Source organism: Chlorocebus sabaeus, chromosome 5 (assembly GCF_047675955.1).
Source record: "Chlorocebus sabaeus isolate Y175 chromosome 5, mChlSab1.0.hap1, whole genome shotgun sequence".
Lineage (NCBI taxonomy): Eukaryota > Metazoa > Chordata > Mammalia > Primates > Cercopithecidae > Chlorocebus > Chlorocebus sabaeus.
The window spans coordinates 21,962,994-21,983,544 of record NC_132908.1 but is presented as its reverse complement, the minus strand read 5'-3'; the positions used below and the strand labels follow the sequence as shown (position 1 = coordinate 21,983,544).

General features: G+C 43.7%; 1 protein-coding gene across 2 annotated transcripts in view; it reads right to left on the bottom strand.

Annotated features, from left to right (window-relative positions):
* The window catches only part of PRKCB (protein kinase C beta), a 382,229-nt gene that overhangs the window by 151,279 nt on the left and 210,399 nt on the right, over nt 1–20,551 (bottom strand). The window lies entirely within an intron of this gene.

Below are 20,551 nucleotides of genomic sequence, written 5' to 3'. Positions count from 1 at the left end.
TATTGGCTACAAAAAAGAAACCGACTGGGTACAGTGGCTCACACCTGTAATCCCAACACTTTAGGAGGCTGAGGTGGGCTGATCACTTGAGGCCAGGAGTTCAAGACCAGCCTGGGGCAACACAGCCAGACCTCATCTCTACAAAAATTTTTAAAAATTAGCCAGGTTTAGTGGCATGCACCTGTGGTCCCAGCTTCTCAGGAGGCTGAGGTGGGAAGATTGCTTGAGGCCAGGAGTCCAAGGCTGCAGTGAGCGAATGATTGTGCCACTGCACTCCAGCTTGGGTGACAGAGCAAGACCCTTGTTGCAAAATAAATAAATAAATAAATAAATAAAGCAAATGAAAGCTTTAGAATTAAATATACAATAATTCCCAAACTGATGGACATTCTACCAAACACTTGACCAGTACTTCTCAAAACTGTCAAGGTCGTGAAAAATAAGAAAAGATTGAGAAATTGTCATAAACCAGAGGAGACTTAGGAAACATGACAACTTAATGTAATTTGGTATCCTACATGAGATCCTGGAATATACAAAGAACATCAGTGAAAAAAAAAAAAAGGAAAATCCAAATAAAGTCTGGAGTTTAGCTAACAGTACAGTACTAATTAGTGTTAATGTCTTCATTTTGACGAATGTATCATGGTCATGTAACGTGTTAATAATGGGAAACTGAGCGAAGGGTATATGGGAAGTCTATCCTCTGCAACTTTTCTGTACATCTAAAACTATTCTAAAATAAAAGGTTTATTTAAAATACAATACTTAAAATTAATAACTCAGTGCATGACTTAGCAGCAGATTGGAAGCAATCAGAAGGCAAATTAGTGAGCTGAAAAACAGATTATTGAGAAAAATCAGACTACGGCATAAAGAGCAAAAGAGAGAGTACAGAAGAGAGTTTCAGAGACAGAGGACACAGTACCAAGGTCTAACATACATATAATCAAAGTCCAGGATGAAAAGGAGAGCAAGGATAGGGCAGAGAATGGACAAGAACTTTCCAGTACTGATGAAAAACATCACGTTAAAGAGGCAAGAAGTAAACACCAGCCAAGATAAACATACACACACACACATACACACACACACACGAACATCACAGTTACACTGCTGAAAATCAAAGAGAGTGAGAAAATCTAAAATCATACAGATTACAAAAAGGCAACAATAAGACTTCAAAAGAGCCACAATAAGACTGACAAAATCAACAAAAATGATGGAAGAACAACAGGATAATATATTTACAGTGCTGAAAGAAAACAACAGCCAGTTTTAAATTCTATCCAAGAGTGAATGTGAAATAAAGATTTTTTTTCCCCAGAGATGGGATCTCACGATGTTGCCCAGACTGAACTTGAAGTCTTGAGCTCAAGCAATCCTCCTGTCTCAGACTCCTGAATAGCTGGCACTACAGGCATGTGCCACTGTACCCAGCTTGAAATAGAAGTATCTTAAGATGTATTTCCAGCAGGCCTGAACTAAATAATAAAAGACGTTCTTTAGACAGAAAGAAAACGATTCCAGACAGAAATGTGAAAATGTAAGAAAGAATGAAAACCAACAGAAAGGGTAAATACATTATGAAATCTAAGCAAATGCTGATTATATGAAGCATTATCGTAACGTAGTTTAAATGACATGTAAAATTACAATGTGTATGGTAGGATGGAGTAAATAGAACTACAATGTTAAAGAACCTAGGATTATTTGGAAAGCAATACAAATACTAATATATTAAATTCTAAAATTCGAAGATGCATGTTGCAATCTCTAGAATCAATATAAAAATAATAAAACAATATATGACTAATTAGTTAATAGAAAGGAATATGAAATAATAAAATATACTTAAGTGATCCCCAAAAGGCAATAATAAAGAGAAAAAGGAATGTAAAACACTTGGGACAAATGGACAATCATAGGAAGTGGTAGATATAGACTCAAATATATCAGCAATTACATAAAATGTAAATGGTCTAAATGCTCTAAAGAAAAATCAAATATTGTTAGACTGTATTAAAAATTATGCTTATTAACAACACACTCTAAATGTAAGGCTACAGAAAGACTGAAAGGGAAAACGGGGGGAAATATATATATATAAAGTAATATATATATATTTGTATTACTTTATATATATATATATATTTCCCCCCGTTTTCCCTTTCAGTCTTTATATACATATACACACACCATAAAACATTATATAAAACATACGTAATATATATTCAGTCTATATATGTATATATGTATACACATAAACACACACATCATAAAACATTAACCAAAAGAAAACTGGTATATTTACATGAGGCAAAGTAGGCTTTAAGGCAAGAAGCATTATTTGAGATAAACAGATACCTTTCAGAATGGCAAAAGGATCAATTCACTGAGGAGATATCAATTATATTTTATAATAATAACATTGCATCAAAATATACAAACCAAAAACTGAGAAAACTAAAAGGAAAAAAATCCAGATTCATAATAGGAGACTTGAATCCAACTCTTTCAGTAATAAAACAAGCAAGCAAAATAAAAATCAAACAAGATCTAGAAAATATGAACAACACAATTTACTAATGTGACTAATTACACATATGGAATATGGCATCCAACAACCATAGGATACATATTCTTTTTAAGTGCACATGGAATATTTACCCAAATGTCAAATGAATGAAATTATGTGTGTTTTCAGACTGTGGTGGAAATAAACTAGAAATCAATAACAAAAAGATAACTAGAATATTTACAAATGCATGAAAATTAAACATACACTTTTCAATAAATCATAGGAAAAAATCATCATGAAAATTCAAAAATATTCAAAACTTGTGAGTCAACTAAAGCTGTGCTTAAAGGAAAATGTGTAGCCTTAATGTACATATTAGGAAAGAAGATAGGCTGAAAAATCAATGCTCTAAGTATCTATTTCAAAAAGTTAGAAAAGGAACAGTAAATTAAATCTATGTGTACATTCTCACTTGCTATGATTTTTTTTTTTTATTATACTTAAGTCCTAGGGTACATGTGCACAACATGCAGATTTATTACATATGTATATATGTGCCATGTTGGTGTGCTGCACCCATTAACTGATTTTTTTTTTTTCAAACTCCCTTTACCCACTTGCTTTCCCATTCTACCTTCTCCTCCTCCCCAATTCCCAGGTAAGGACGGCAACCTGGTGTTTACTCTTCCCTACCTTTCTCCTGGCTGAGACAATCACCTAGAAACAAATGGATTGGGAGGGTTACTCTACGAAAACGGAATCACACTATACACACTGCTCTGCAAAATGCTTTTCCCACCCAACAATATGTCAGTCAGTTTGAAACGCATTATTTTGCAACTGCAAGTTATACTACAGCATGGACAGACTACAACGTGTTCAGTCTTCAAAACGGGCATCCCTTCAAAAATGGGCATTCAGGAGGCTATTAGCTTTTTGCCACCACAAACAGTGATGCCGTAAATATCCTGGTATGTCCTTCCCAGAGTCCTCAGAATTCCCTGAATGGAGCCAAGACAACCAGAAATCTCACACTCTAGTGCTCATTCTTTCTGTCACAATAACATTCATGCAGGCTACTCACTCCTCTATCATCATGATACTGGGTTCACTAAGCGCATGCTGCAAACTCCATTCTTTCTCCCCTTATTAAAAAAAAAAATGGAACCCAATGAAAGTGTATCAGTGGCCAGGCACGGTGACTCATGCTTGTAATCCCAGCACTTTGAGAGGCCAAGGCGGGTGGATCACATGAGGTCAAGAGTTCAAGGCCAGCCTGGCCAACATGGTGAAACTCTGTCTCTCCAAAAAATACAAAAATTAGGCAGGCATGGTGGCACACACCTGTAATCCCAGCTACTTGGGAGGCTGAGGCAGGAGAATCATTTGAACTCAGGAGGTAGAGGTTGTAGAGAGCCAAGATCATGCCACTGCACTCCAGCCTGGGCAACAGACTGAGACGCCGTCTCAAAAAAAAAAAAAAAAAAAAACAGAAAGTGTATCAGGATAGGCCCAAGCAGAAAACAGAACCCAATTCAGATGGCTCTAGAGATTTTAATTAAGGTACTACTCACAAATGTGAAGACAGGCTTAAAGGGATCAACAATGCATGGTGAGACACACATAGAGAGTAGCAGCACTGAGATGCCATTGCTACCCCTAGGCCTGAAGAAGCCAAAGAAGGAAGTAGTGTTACCAGAGCCCAGTGAAATCTGGAGATCAAGAGAAAGGGCCTTCTGATACTGCCGGACACACAGCCAAGAGCAGAAGAATTTGGTCAGAAATGCCACATCTTCTCATTCCTACCATCTTACAATCTCTTGCCAATCAATGCCTCTTACTGCCTGAAGTCAATCAGAAACTAAAAAGGAAAAGAGCCCATGTCATGCACTTCAAAGGGGTCAGGCTCTTGAGCCACAGAGAAGATCAGAGAGTGGATGGGGGAGGTGAGGGATGCAAGCAAGCAGAGAACAACCCACAGGTAAGTATGCATTCTAATTGGCATAAGAAGAGCCGAGTGAGGGGCCAATAATGTTACAGTCCCCATAGGGTGCTGTCCTCCTGGCTGCCAGAGTGGTAGAGGGAATGAAGCAAGGAGAGATCGAATGTGGCTGTGCAGCGTGAACCCACCCCCAATGGATTGGTTACCCAGTACTTTCTGGGCTTGCTGTGTGACTTCAGACCAGTTGCTCAACCTCTCTGATTCTCAGTTTATTAGCTATAAAATGAGACTACTTGGCATCTTCCTTGCCTACAAACCCCCCTTTATACTTGAGAAAGTAAAATGTCAAGGAAAGAATGACAATTCATTTCTCTATTCCCTGCATCAGGGTTTGGTCATGTGATTGGGATATTAGCCAATGCGATGTAAACAGAATCCTCAGAAGTGCTTGGGAACTGGGGCTTGGATTGAAATGCCCTTGCTTGCTGCTCTTGAGATGCCTGTGACCATAACCATGTGAGCAGGCAAAGGCTAGCCTGCTGGATGGTGGCAGGCAATAGCCAAGGCACCCCTGTTCCTCCAGCTGACACTGAACCAACCACCAGATGTGAGAGTGAGGGCATCACAGCCCCAGACAAGCTGGCCCAGATCACAAGAACCTCCCAGAAGACCCAGAAAATTGAGAGAAAGCATGTTGTTTTAAGCCCACTACCCTTGGGGCAATTTGTTACACAGCAAACGCTTACTGATACAATTAGCAATGAGATACTGGAAATGTATCTTGCTAATAGCAACATAGCAGTGGGTTGGGATACCAGGGGTGCAAACCATGGGGCAGTGCTCCAAAGGATGCTGTCCCATGAAGCTGTCCCAACAGAGTTTTCTCAACAACATGGGCATTTTCAAAGTCCAGTAGACCTCAAGTTTTTTGTTTTTTTTAAGGTGCAGGGGTAGTGGGGGAATACAAGAGATACAATCTAAATGTTTAGATTGCTTTGTCCCTCCAGGCTTCCTTTCCTTTTCTTTTCTTTTTTAACAAATTGCCCAGTGTATAGAGTGCTTTTCTGTTTTCCCTCCCGGGAAGTTATTTATTTTTATGGGCTTCTTTTGGGAAATAAAAATCAATTTTGGAATGCAAGTGATACATTTTACTCTCCCAATAATGAAAGCTAGAAAATTAAAGGCCCCAAGGAACAACCTCTCTGTACTAAAATGATGTAGAATGCAGCCCAAATGTTCTTGTGTGAACATTTTATAAATCGTGACCACTGTTTGCTGATGAAACCCTGGAAATAGCTCACGGAAGACACAGCCATTGCTAGGGATGGCTCCATGCTGGAGGAGTCCACGCAAGCTCACACACCCACAGGAAGGCACTTCCAGATAACCTGTTCTCTAATCACAACTCTGAAAAACTGTACATATCAGGGCACTCCTGTGTGTGTGTTTAGGAAACCTGTTCATTCACTTATTCAATTAATGGCCGCATGTGATGGCTCATGCCTGTAATCCCAGCACTTTGCGGGGCCAAGGTGGGAGGATCACTTGAGTTCAGGAGTTCGAGGCCAGCATGGCCAACATGGCAAAACCCCGTTTTACTAAAATACAAAAATTAGCTGGGTGTGGCAGTGCACCTATAATCCCAGCTACTTGGGAGGCTGAGGCATAAGAATTGCTTGAACCCGGGAGGTGGAGGTTGCAGTGAGCCGAGATCATGCCACTGCACTCCAGCCTGAACAACAGAGCAAGACCCTGTCTCAAAGAAAAAAAAAAGAGTAAAAATTATTAACAAGCACGTATTATGTACCCAGACATGGTGACACAAAATGAACAAGACAGAATAGTCAGTCCCTGCAAAAAGCTTATATTTTAGAGAAAAGACGCAAACATTAAACAAGGCATCTTAAGTCGGGTTCCCTGAAAACAGACTGATCTGGATATTTGTGTGCAGGAGGCTTCTCAGGGAGTAACCTTGGGAGGAACTCCTGCAAGGAATGAGGAAGCAGAATGAAACCGAGAAACTGAGCTGTAATGTAGTTGCAACAGAGGTCTCACCTGATCCACGGGGAGCTCTGTAGCTGTGATGACCCTTTAGACTCGTTCCCTACTGAGGCTGGGGACAAGCATTTATGCCCATTTCCCACCAGCAACCAATCATAGACTGTGAGCTGCCCCTGGAAGGTGGCATAACCTTGGGCACTGCAGCTCCCTCAGGGCAAATCCTACAGAAATACTGAAGCTGTGAGTGGTCAGAGCCAACGCTCTGCATGGCTTGCGGCAGGAGTGCCTCTGTCCTGCGAGCGGGATCCCAGTGGCACACCACAGTATCCACTACACAAGAAATCACTGTAAATGTGAGACATGTCATAGGTGACGAAGTTCAGCACTTAGGGAAGGGGTACCTACCTTAGACTAGGGATTCTCAGGGTCACTGGGGTCTTTGCTAAAAGCCCTGTACAAAGGAGCTTGGTAGGAGGAGTTCACTAACTAACCCTTCACTATGCGCTAAGTGCTGTGAAGGCCCTGATAGACATTCTTGTTTCATCCTTGCCATGACTCTATGAGGTACAGGCTACTCTCTCTGCTCACCAGATGAGGACGCTGAGACTCATGGGGCTTCATTAACTTGTCCGAAGTCCCACAGCTAGCATGCGGCAGAGCTGAAACTTGAACACCTATCTGCCTGAAGACAAAGCCTTGGACCCCTTCTGCTTAATTCTTATCCCTGTTCCCAGGCACCTTGTTTTCTTCCATTCATGCTATAAACTGCTCAAATGCCTCTCAGAAATAACTTCCTTCTAAGATGCCTTCCCTGGCCCTTTTCTTCCACAACCCAAATTCTCCTGAGTTGTCTACACTCCTCTTTCCACATCCCCTCTACTTCCCTCCTCAACATCCAGCATCCAGGCTTTCCAGCATCCTGCCTTTTAATTCCTACTATGCCACTGAAAGAGCACTTCCCAAGTCCCTAAGTTAAATGGCCAAATCCAGTGACTTTGTTTAATTCTTAGCCTGGTGTTTATCATTACCAGTTGGCAGCATCTATGGTGCTGGCCATATCCACTTTCTTGAACTCTCTCTTCCCGTGGCTTCTATGACCATTTACTTGTCTGGTTCCCCTTCATTCTCTAAAAGAACTACAATAATAATTATATGAGATAGGGTCTCACTCTGCCACCCAGGCTAGAGTGCAGTGGTGCAATCATAGCTTACTGCAGCCTCAAATTTCTGGGCTCAAGGGCTCCCCCCACCTCAGCCTCCCCAGTGCCTTGGACCACAGGCGTGCAACACCACACTGGTTACATTAAAAAAATTTTTTTTTTTGTAGAGATAGAGTCTCCCTTTATTGTCCAGGCTGGTCTCGAACTCCCGGGCTCAAGCGGCCTTCTGCATCAGACTCCCGAAGTGCTGTGATTACAGACACGAATCACTGTACCTGGACTTAAAAGCACTATTTTTTAAATTCTCCTTCACTGGCTCCTCTTGCTCCACTGACCACTGAAGTGGCTCCATTTCCCAGAGCCTGAACCTTCCTGCTCTTACAACGCTGCACTAATTCCTGACCCACTCAAAGAATTCAGCTCCCACTGTTAGGGCCGGTGACCCCTGCATCCATACTGTTGGCTCTGTTTTTCCAATTGGATCTCTGGATATACAGACTCCTCTGCCTACTGGACACAGTCACCCGTGCAACCCAAAAACAGCTCAACATATTCAAAAGCAAGATGATTACCTTTCCCCTCTAGTAAGCTTCTGTGACTTCTAACCCTGATTGGCTGTCATGCTCACTATCCACATATCTACCTGAGTCGGAAATCTCTGTTAGTCCTGACTCCTCCATCCTCTCCCTGATCCTCTACATCCATTTATTCTTATCCTTCCACTTCCTTAATTCAAGTGTGTTTCATCTCATCTATCCTACAGGGATCAATAGTTCCTGGATGCGTCTCTACAGCTCTAGTCCCTTACATCTTTAATCCTTCTTTTTAATTGTCACCCATGGTAACTAGATCAGGTCATTACCACCTACAATGGCTCACCAAATCCCTAGCGTGCTTGAGCAAGCTCTTCTGTGAGCTGGCATGAATCAGACTTCATAGCTACAATCTACGGTCTGAACACACCAGAAACCCAAGGCACCTTCATGGTAACATTCATGGTTCTCTTATGTGGTTACACTTCAGCCTAGAAGTCCAACTTTTTCACTATTTATTCAAGTCATTCAATGTCTGATTCAGGCATTAATCAGACTTCACAGCTACGATCTATGGTCTAAACATACATGAAAATACATTTCATGGTAACCTTCAAGGTTCATTCGTGTGGTGACACTTCTGCCTAGCAGCCCATCTTTTTTTTTCTTTTTTTCTTTCTTTCTTTTTTTTTTTTTTTTTTTTTTTTTACCTATTTAACCATTTACTCAGCAAACTCTAATTGTGCATCTGTACATGTCAGTTGTGCACTGCACTACCACAAAGTGGCATGAAAAATAAGGAAGGTTCTTGCTCTCCATCCAGTGGAGGGAAACAGGCAAGAGGCAAATAAATAAACCACATAATGACAGAGGGTGATAAATGCAAACAGAGTAATGGGATAGGGAGTGACTGGGAGGAGTTTCTTTAGATAAGACTCAGAGGTAGGCTTTCTGAGACGGTGACATTTAGTGATGACAGAAGGCTACTGGAAAGTTGGCAACACATACAGCCCAAGGAAAAGCAACCCAGGCTGAGGGAAGAGCAAGTGCAAGAAGGAAGGAAAAATATTCGGTGGCTCAGAGATGTGGCTCTCATGGGCAAGAGAACAAACAAGGTTGGAAAGAGGCTGAAGGAAGCAGAATCTGCAGGCTCTTAGAGCAGGACTGAGGAGTTTAGGTTTCCGTTGGAAGCGCTGAGAAGCCTTGGAATCATTTAAGCAGGGGGGTGACATGTCCTGATTTACATTTTAGAACGATGCCTGTGTCTGGGTGTGACGGGTGGATTTCAGAGGGCAAAAGACCATGAAAGTTTCTATTCATCTTTCAAAGTAGAAAATAGACAAAGCACCCACCGAGCTGAGTCCTAGCAAGGGGCAAGCCTTCAATAAGCGTTAGATCTCCGCCCCATCCAGAACTAAACCCACTGCCTTTGCCTCTGTGAAGCCTACCCCAGCCCCATGGGTTGGAATTAACCTCTCATCCCCTGGCAACTCCCACAGCATGTGCTTCCTACTCCATTATCTCTTCACCAATCCCCACTTTTATAGTGAGCTCTCTCCTCTTCTCTCTTAGTAGGGCTATGAAATACTCAGTATGTAAAGAATCATATTCATTCCTACAGCCATCCAGTGTCTAGCAAATGACCTCCCATACAGGGGAGACTAAAGAACAAGTTAATGAATGAATGAATGAATGAGGTATAAAGGGAAAGATCTTTGTGTTCCCCAGGAAAGCTGACTTTAGAATCAATCACATCTGTATTTAACAGCCTGGTTTTAGAATCAATCGCATCTGTATTTTTAATTCAAGTCCCACCACTCCCTAGCTATGGGACTTTGGGCAAGTGAATTCACCTCTCTGAGCTGCATTTTTCCCTTCTGTAAGGCTGAAATAGTAGTAAGTATGGGATAGTATTACTTCATAGGGTTGACATAGGGATCCAATGGGACCAAAGAAGGACTGTTGGCCCTTCCCATTCCCGAAAGAGTGCCTGCCAGAGAAGTGCAGAGTCTGAACAATCCAAGATAAAGATCTGCAACTATATAACACTTATGGGCAAGGTCCTGTCTTCTTCTTGTTTAAATTTGTGTTTTCAACAAATATTTATTGAGCCCTGATCATAGACACCCACCACAACCATCATCCTCCATTTTATTGGCCATAAATAATCAGGGAAAGACATACTTGAATCTGCTCACGAGGTGAGGGCTGGATCTGGCCCCTGTGCATGAACCACGGGCCCAAGACTCATCAATAGCAAGGCTATGGAAATAGGCTATGTTCATCTGTTTGCGTTGCTCTCAAGGAATACCTGAGGCTGGGTAATTTATAAAGAAAAGAGGTTTATTTTGGTTCATGGTTCTGTAGGCTGTCCAGGAAGTATGGTGCTGGCACCCACTTCTGGTGAAGGACTCAGGAAGCTTCCAATCATGGCAGAAGGAGAAGGGGGAGCCCATGGATCACATGGCAGGAGCAGGAACAAGAACAAGAGGGGGGAGGTGCCAAATTCTTTTAAACAACCAGATCTCGAGTGAACTCGGAGCGCGAACTCACTTAGGTGATGTGGAAGGCACCAAGCCATGAGGTGTCTGCCATGACCCAAAATGACCCAAGCACCTCCCACGAGGCCTCACCTCCAACACTGGGGATCACATTTCAACATGAGATTTGGTGGGGATAAAACATCCACCCTGTATCACAGGTATTTGGCATTCACTTTTAGACTCCATGCCTGGAGACCCAGTGGGCATTGTTGCCCCTGTTCAAGAACGCTGGAGACAAGACATTTCAATCCCAGTGTCAGTCTGCCCATCATCTTTCTAGGGAAACCTGTATATAAGCTGCCTCTTGAGCTACTGACAGGCAGAGATGGTGATTAGCCCAGGTCAGTCTGATGCCAGGAGGTATGGATGAGGAAGCTGGGGAAATCATGGCCAGAGCCAAGGAGAACCCCAAGGGAGAGGCTGGCAGCTTCAAAGAGGAAAAGAGAAAGAAGATGTACATTTGCTGCAAGGCTGAAAGAAAGCACACCCATCCCTGAGCTGAAATCACCACTTTAATTCCCAAATTCTCAATTTGGCAAAGTGGTTAAGGGGCTGGGTGTTAGACGCAAACAGACCTGGGACCAAACTCCAGTTCTGCCACACGGAAGCCCAGTTGACCTTGAGCAAGTCAATTAACCTCTCTGAGCCTCAGTTTCCCCATTTGTAAATGGAGACAAAATGGGTTGATGCAGGTAAAGAGCCCAGCACTGTGCCTGGCACTTAGTAGGCTGTTGTAGTGCAGGAAATTTATACTTAGAGAGAGAGAGAGAGATTGAAATTATTCTGTCAAGCAAACAGCATTGCACACCACACACCCCTAAAAATCTAGAAGAAATAAGCAGAAAGATGCACTGGAACATCCTTTGGGACTACGGGCTCTTTGTGGCTATGCCTACTTGTCCTTCTCCACCAACCATTCCATGATTTCAGATTGGTTCACTTTTCTTTCCCCAATTTGAAAGACTGCTTACGTCGGGATTTCTCCAACAACAGTCTAAGACAGTGAATTCGTCTGGAAAGAAGAAATGAAATCAAAGGAGCGTTGATCCTCGACTGGGGGAACAGGCTCTCAGCTCTTATTCCAAGTCCCTGCGAAGCCACATTCTCTGAGCTGAAGCAGGCACCCAGCAAGGGCCAGAGAAGCCGACGTGAGAGCCCAAACCCAGCCATCCGTGGCTGCCGCATGGAGCTCATCAGGGGAGGAGGAACAGACAATAGCAGTCAGTTCCAGGGCCATCTCCCTTCCTTCCCTAGTGCTTCTCAGAACCCAGCAGGCAGCTGATGAGGACTCAGCAGCGGCTGACAGCCCATCTAAAGCTCACTGTCTCTCCAGCTTCCAATCACCAGGTGTCTGAAGGGGTTTCAGAGCAGTCAGCTTCTGCCCTCATTAAGAGGCCTTTGGTGGGTGGAGAAGACGATTGTGAAAGGAACTGTCAGCTTCATTAGGCAACTCAGAGGAGGGGTGCAGAAGTCCCCAGAGCTCTGGCCTCCCGGCCTATGCCCAAGAGGGCCCCTCATTTACATTTCATTTGCATTGCATACTTAACAGGACCCCGGCTTACACTTGGAGAAATTGTCATGCGCTGAAGAGAGAGGCTGCCATCGGGTTTGCGACAAATGATCCTGGCTGGGAGGAGGATCCACAAAGCAAGCCTACACAACAGTCTCTGCCCTCCAGGAAAACAAGACCTCAATCAGACCACAGTAATGCAGACAGATGCAGACCACACTATTCTGGGATGGATGACCAACTAAATAAAGCCATGTTTACATCATGCACAAGGCCAGACAGAGGGAAAATTCCAAATGTTTTCAAGAGACTATTAGAACGATTCGTGCTAATTGCATGCAAGTCTTGTACTATGAATGTCAAACCGCACCAGCATCACATAAATGAGCTGTCAGTGGCTTGGTCAGCGTTCCCACAGAAAAGAGCCTTTTCCTCCCTCTCAGAATAGTTCTCATTTTGTTTGATTGATATACACACAGCTCCCCTCCTTGGGAAAGGGTTTTTAATTTATTGTCCAAAAGCCACAGGTTTCCCAGTATCCCTAAAGGATTGTCTCTTGATATAAAGCAGGTGCTAAGATCTCCATATTAAGACAAACCTGGATTTAAATTCCAACACCAGCACTTACCAGCTATATGAACCTGGCCAAGTCATTTAACCTTTCTGAGCTTCAGTTGCCTCCTCTACAGGATAGGGACAATATTCACATCTATCTCACAGGGAGTAAATGATATCATGTACATAAAAATGCTCTACAAAAGAGTAAGTTAAGAGATACTGCCCACCATTAAGAAAGCAAGAAATGGAGTTGCAAATATATAACTTAAATAGCCAGGTGCAGTGGCTCACACCTGCAATCCCAGCACTTTGGGAGGCCGAGGCAGGAGGGATGATTGAGGCCAGGAGTTTCAGACCAGCCTGGGCAACATAGCCAGATCCCACCTCTATTATAAAATTTTTAAAAATTCGGCTGGGCATAGTGGTGTGTGCCTGCAATCCCAGCTACTCAGGAGGCTGAGGCAGGAGGATTGCTTGAGGCCAGGAGTTTGAGGCTGCAGTGAGCAGTGATTGTGCCCCTGTACTCCAGGCTGAGCGATACAGTGAAAACCTGTAGCTAAAAATAAGTAAAACTTAAAGGAACTATTACAACTACTAGAGTCACAACAATGGATTCCCACTGGACTAAGAGAAAAGACAAATTCGCTCCCAAGGATCACAAAGCCCTCAGCAGCCGCCTCTCTGTCTCCTCCGCTTTCCTCTCCTGCTCCCTCCCCTTGACTTGTCCCACTCAGACACATGAGACTCCTTGCTGTTTCTTCAAGCACACCAAACATGCTCATGCCACAGGGCCTTTGCACTGGCTGTTACTGTGCCTGGAATGCTCTTCTGTCAGGGAGATGAATGGCTCCCTCCTTCATCTCCTTTGAAAGTCTTTACTCAATGTCCCCATCGCAGTGACTGCCTGCTTGCCATCATATCTAAATGTGCAGGTCCAGTCCCCTCCTACATCCTTCCCATCCTCTTTTTCTGTTTTTTTTTTTTTTTTTTTTCTCCTTAGCTTACTGTTCGTATTTTACTTATTTACTTACTTTGTCTTCTCACACACTACAACAGAGGCCTGCCTCTGCAAACTACAGCCCAAGGGCCAAATCCAGCCTCCTGCCTGTTTTTGTAAATAAAGTTTTACTGGCACACACCCGCACCCATTCATTGGCACACTGTCTGTGGCCACTTCTGTGTTACAATGGCAGAGTTGAGTAGTTGTGACAGTGACCAGATAACTCCAAAGCCTGTCTGGCCCGTCACAGAAAAAGTTTGTCAAGCCCTGCACTAAAATGTAAGCTCCATGAGGGCAGGACTTTGGCTTGTTCTCTGACAAATTTCCAGTGACTAAGTCAATGCGTGACATGTAAAATATGCTTAATAATCACTTTTTTTTGAACGAGTGAACTACAAATGTCAGTAACCCCATGCTAGATGTAAGGGGAAGAGAACTAGAGGGATTACATCAAAGAGTTAAAACCTTCTCAGGAAGTCAGAGCCATGAAATAGTGAAATGACACGGAGACAGAGCATGTGATTAAAATTTAGAGCTCAAGTGCCCGAAGAAAGAGTTTAAAGAGTTGAAAATGGTGTCTTCCAATGCAATGGTTCTCAGAGTGTCAGAGGTGTTCGAACCAGAGTGACTCCATCTTGAATAGGGACTGGGTAAAGTAAGGGTGAGACCTGCTGGGCTGCATTCTTAGGCAGTTAAGGGATTCTAAGTCACTGAATGAGACAGGACATCAGCACAAGGTACAGGTCACAAAGACCTTGCTGATAAAACAGACTGTGGTAATGAAGTAGGTCAAAAGCCTCCAAAACCAAGATGGTAACAAAAGTGACGACTGGTTGTCTTTGCTGCTCATGATACAGTAATTGTAACGCATTAGCATGCTAAGAGACACTCCCACTAGCGCCATGACAGTTTACAAATGCCATGGCAACGTTGGGAAGTTACCTACATGGTCTAAAAAGAGGAGGACTCCTCAGTTCCGGGAACTGCCCACCCCTTTCTCAGAAAACTCATGAATAATCCACCCCTTGTCTAGCATATAATCAGGAAATGACCTTGAAAGTGGCAAGCCAGCAGCTTTAGGGCTGCTGTGCCTATGGAGTAGCCATGCTTTATTCCTTTACTTTCTTAATAAGCTTGCTTTCACTTTATGGATTTGCCTCGAATTCTTTCTTGCAAAAGACCTAAGAGCCTCTCTTGGGGTCTGGATCGGGACCCCTTTCTGGTAACAAGAGGGTGAACACACCAGCATCCTCTGGGGACCTGTTAGAAATTCAAATTCTTTCTTCAATGTCTACTAAATCAGAAACTCTGAGGGTGGGGCACTCTCTAGATGATTCTGATTCTCAAGTAGGGGACATTGTTTCTCGTCCTGAGCTCTTCAATGCACAATGGCATTTTTAACTCTATGCCTATACTATTTTGATAAAATAATTAAATAAAATAGTTTAAGGTCTATTAATTTTCTCTTTCTTTCTTTCTTTCTTTTTCTTTCTCTCTCTCCTTTTTTTTTTTTTTCTTTTTTTTTTTTTTTGGACGCAATCTGGCTCTATCACCCAGGCTGGAGTGCATTGGCACAATCTCAGCTCACTCCAACCTCCGCCTCCCAGGTTCAAGCGATTCTCCTGCCTCAGCCTCCTGAGTAGCTGGGATCACAGGTGCCCGCCACCATGCCCAGCTAATTTTTGTATTTTTGGTAGAGACAGGGTTTCACCATGTTGGCCAGGATGGTCTCCCTCTCCTGACCTCGTGAGTCACTCGCCACTTGCCTCAGTCACCCAAAGAGCTGGGATTACAGGTGTGAGCCACTGCACCCAGCCTCTTTCCTTAAACTCCTTGGCTCAGCGATCCTCCTGCCTCAGCCACTTGAGTAGCTGAGATTACAGGCATGCTGCACTACCATGCCTGGGTAATTTTATTTTTAATTTTTTTTAGGGACAGGGGTCTCACTAGGTTGTCCAGGCTGGTCTCAAACTCCTTGCCTCAAGTGATTCTTCCACCTCAGCCTCCTGAGTCTCTGGGATTACAGACATGAGCCACTGCACCTGGCTCTATTTTCTGTATTTCTGATGCTTTGGTGTCTCGGAGCCTTACTGACTCTGGAGAAACTGTCTGTCCCAGGGTTAGCCCATTCCTAGAGACAGAAGAACTCACCTGCAAGGGCACCTTTCATATGCAAACCGACCAATCCAAAGCCCAAACCTCCAACCACCTCCTACATGGGGCTCTTACACTCTGGGTGCAGGTCCCGGTAATTAGCCTGCACTAATTACCCCAGGTAAAAGCAACAGGTATCAGGTATCAGGCAACTAGAGAGACAGCCCCTACACCCAGAGTCTGCTGAGATCATTCAAACCAGACAGCTGTAAGGCTGCTTTCCCACCCTACCTGCTCCTTCTCACAGACACAGCAGCAAAGGCACCTGCTACGTTTTCTTCCCACTTCCTCTGCCTCCCGGCAGACCCTGCTGCTTCCCTGTGTGGTCTTGCATAGAGTGGCACGCCTGCTCCTTGCGGGAACTATGAGTAATAAACTATCTTTTCAAAAGTAACGAGGGCAGAACAAGTGGCACAGAGAATGATGTGAAGAAGGTGACATCCAAAAGATACTCGGCACAAGAACAGGAAGACTCAAAAGCTCTCAGCCTGGCCGTGGAGCAAAAGGCCAAACCCTACAAGATGAAATGCATCAGAGTTCATCCTGGAGTTTCAAAAAAAAAAAAAAAAAAAGTCCTGCACAAGGATGTGGGACCTGCAGGCTAGCAGCACCTGATGTGATAGACAAGAGAGCTTTAACTGATCATAAACCCAAGATAAGTCAACAGTGCGATGTGGCTGGTGGTACCCCCAGGCCCGCCAAAAGAGTAGTGTCATCTCAGGATAGAGAAACAGAATTTTGTTGTCTAGGACAGTGTTTTCCAAGCGGCGGGTCATGACACATTTGCCAATCGTTAGTGAAATCAATTTGCAGAGTAAGAGCATTTTCCTTAAAGGGTTTCTTAAAGGAAATAGAATGGAAATGAACAGAAAAGAGGGCCATAAAAGAGAGGAGAATGTATCAGAGTGTGTGGCGAGCATAAGTAGAAGTAAGCATTAATTCATGGCACTTTGGTTTTGGTTGTAAGTGTGTGCTTGTTTGTGCAATATGTGTGTGTGCTTGTTTGTGCAATATGTGTGTGTGCTTGTTTGTGCAGTGCGCGTGTGTGTGTTACATAAAACCTAAATGGGCTGGAGGCTGAAAGGTTTGCAAACAGCTGATTTAGAACAAGGGAGGTGACAATCCTTCTCTCCTCGGCAACACAGGTGGATTCTCTTTCACTCTGGGCACCCTGCTTTAAAAGGAAGCTACTCCAACTGGAGTGTTGTTTAGGAAGAGTTCTGGGTTGACATCAATGATGGCATACCTGGACCCATCATGTGTTTAAGGTTGTGGGTTGTGGATTAGGGATTAGAAAGCAGACGGCTGAAGGAGTTGGGGCTGCCTCACTTGGGAATTAAAAAATTCTGGGACAGCTATGAACCGTCTTTAAATAAGTGGAAGGCTGTCGACATGCCTGTACTGGGTTACCCAAAGGTGAAACCACTGCCTATAGAAGCTTCATGAAATTCATCAACATCTATGTCAGCGGCTCAACGTGCTTGGCTTCTTGGATCCCCTACAAACTCCAACTTGTCCACCTGCACCACTGCTCTTCCTCTGAACCACCCCTCCAGATCTTCCCATCTCCGGCATCTCCAAGCTTGCATAAGGTCTAATATGTACAGTAAATCCCTTATTCCATGATGCACATAGTGACTGTGATTCCCTAAGTGATACACAGGCCTTGTGGGCTCAGCACCCACAAGGCTAAGGTGGGAAGTTGATTCTGCTTCCTTCCATGTGCACAAACCACTTTGTTTCTGGAGTTTTCCAGTGCAACCTGAATACTCTGTGAGCATCTTTGCATTTTTAAGTGAGAACACTTTCTCAGGATACTGCTGTGAGCTTGATTTTATCCCTCTCTCTCTTTCAGCTTCTAGATGTTCCCTGGGCCACTCAACGAGGCAGGCCAGGGTAGTAGTTAAGAGTGCAGGTCCCAGATGTGCTAGAGTAGTGGCTAAGGGTGCAGGTCCGGGTGTGCCAAGGTAGTGGTAAAGGGTGCAGGTCCTGGGTGGGACAGGGTTGCCAGATTCACATAACCCATTCCCTGGTCCTAACACAGTGAGGTTTGGAGAGAAAGTCTTCTCCCTCCACCTGCTTCTCACAACCTAGTAACTTATCTGCCCTCTTGGGCAGATCTTGGCCAATGAAATCTGTCTTCCTGCAAAAAAGAAGGAAGGAAGGAAGGAAGGAAGGAAGGAAGGAAGGAAGGAAGGAAGGAAGGAAGGAAGGAAGGAAGGAAGGAAAGGAAGGAAGAGGGAAAGAAAGAGAAAGAAAGAAAGAGGGAGGGAGGGAAGGAAGGAAGGAAGGAAGGAAGGAAGGAAGGAAGGAAGGAAGGAAGGAAGGAAGGAAGGAAAAACAGGCCAATTTGAAGAAATGTTATCATCTTCAGCCTCACAGTCCAGCAAACACTGACTCTCATACTCCCAAAGCAGCAAAACAGGCTAGTAGGAAGTGTTGGGGAAAATGGAGTCATATGAAGCAAAGTCTCAGTTTCCTCACTGTATAATAGAGATAAGGACTACGGGCAATAGCAAAAGTTGTTAGGAGGATTACCTGAAAGAACGCTTGTAGAGTTCCTAGCAAAAGCCAGGCATTTGGAAGGGTTTTAGAAAAGGTGGTTGTGAGCCACATGTAGAAAGCTGAAACTGGATCCCTTCCTTACACCTTATACAAAAATTAATTCAAGATGGAGTAAAGACTTAAATGTTAGACCTAAAACCATAAAAACTCTAGAAGAAAACCTAGGCAATACCATTCAGGACATAGGCATGGGCAAGGACTTCATGTCTAAAACACCAAAAGCAATGGCAACAAAAGCCAAAATTGACAAATGGGATCTAATTAAACTAAAGAGCTTCTGCACAGCAAAAGAAACTACCATCAGCGTGAACAGCAACCTACAGAATGGGAGAAAATGTTTGCAATCTACCCATCTGACAAAGGGCTAATATCCAGAATCTACAAAGAACTTAAACAAATTTACAAGAAAAAAAAAAAAAACCATAAAAATGTGGACAAAGGATATGAACAGACACTTCTTAAAAGAAGACATTTATGCAGCCAACAGACACATGAAAAAATGCTCATCATCACTGATGACCAGAGAAATGCCAATCAAAACCCCAATGAGATACTATCTCACACCAGTTAGAATGGCGATCATTAAAAAGTCTGGAAACAACAGGTGCTGGAGAGGATGTGGAGAAATAGGAACACTTTTACACTGTTGGTGGGACTGTAAACTAGTTCAACCATTGTGGAAGACAGTGTGGCAATTCCTCAAGAATCTAGAACTAGAAATACCATTTGACCCAGCTACCCCTTTACTGGGTATATACCCAAAGGATTATAAATCATGCTGCTATAAAGACACATGCACACGTATGTTTATTGTGGCACTATTCACAATAGCAAAGACTTGGAACCAACCCAAATGTCCATCAATGATAGACTGGATTAAGAAAATGTGGCACATATACACCATGGAATACTATGCAGCCATAAAAAAGCATGAGTTCATGCCCTTTGTAGGGACATGGATGAAGCTGGAAACCATCATTCTCAGCAAACTATTGCAAGGACAAAAATCCAAACACCGCATGTTCTCATTCATAGGTGGGAATTGAAAAATGAGAACACTTGGACACAAGAAGAAGAACATCACACACTGGGGCCTGTTGTGGGGTGGGGGGAGTCGGGAGGGATAGCATTATGAGATATACCTAATGTAAATGACGAGTTAATGGGTGCAGCACACCAACATGGCACATGTATACATATGTAACAAACCAACCTGCACGTTGTGCACATGTACCCTAGGATTTAAAGTATAATTTTTAAAAAAAAAAAGAAAACGTGGCTGTGGCAGGGCACGGTGACTCACGCCTGTAATCCCAGTACTTTGGGAGGCCAAGGTGGGCAGATCATTTGAAGTCAGGCAGCCTGACCAACACGATGAAACCCTGTCTCTACTAAAAATACTAACAAATTAGCTGGGCATGGTGGCACATGCCTGTAGTCCTAGCTACTTGGGAGGCTGAGGCAGGAGAATCGCTGGAACCATGGAGGCAGAGGTTACAGTGAGCTGGGACTGTGCCACTGCACTCCAACCTGGGCGACAGAGTGAGACTCTGTTATATATATTAAAAAAAAAAAAAAGAAAGAAAGAAAGAAAGAAGTAAACGTGGCTGCTACTAATATCATGTACCATCACCACTCCACTGATGCATTTAGTGCCAGGATAAGAGGGTGTCCAAGAGCATAATTATCTGGAATGACATAGTTAGATTCAAGTCCCAGCTCCACATCTTCCTAGTTGTGTGGCTTGGGCAAGTTATTTAACCTCTTTCTCTGTGTCTCAATTTCTTCATCTGTAAAACGGAGATGCTATCAGTAACTCTCTCCCTGCCAACTAGCTGGGACTACAGGTTGTTGACAGGATTACACGACATGGCTGGGCAGCATGCTTCGCCCGGTGCCTGGTGGTTACTATCAGTAACAGGTGTCCGTCCCTTGGTTTTGTTGGTAGTGGTAAAGCAGATGAAACCCAACCAGACAGCGAGGCTGCTCAGGAGCTGGGACTGCATCTTGCACAGGCTTTTGTGTCCCATGATGGCTAGCACTGTGCTGGGTTCACAGCAAGGG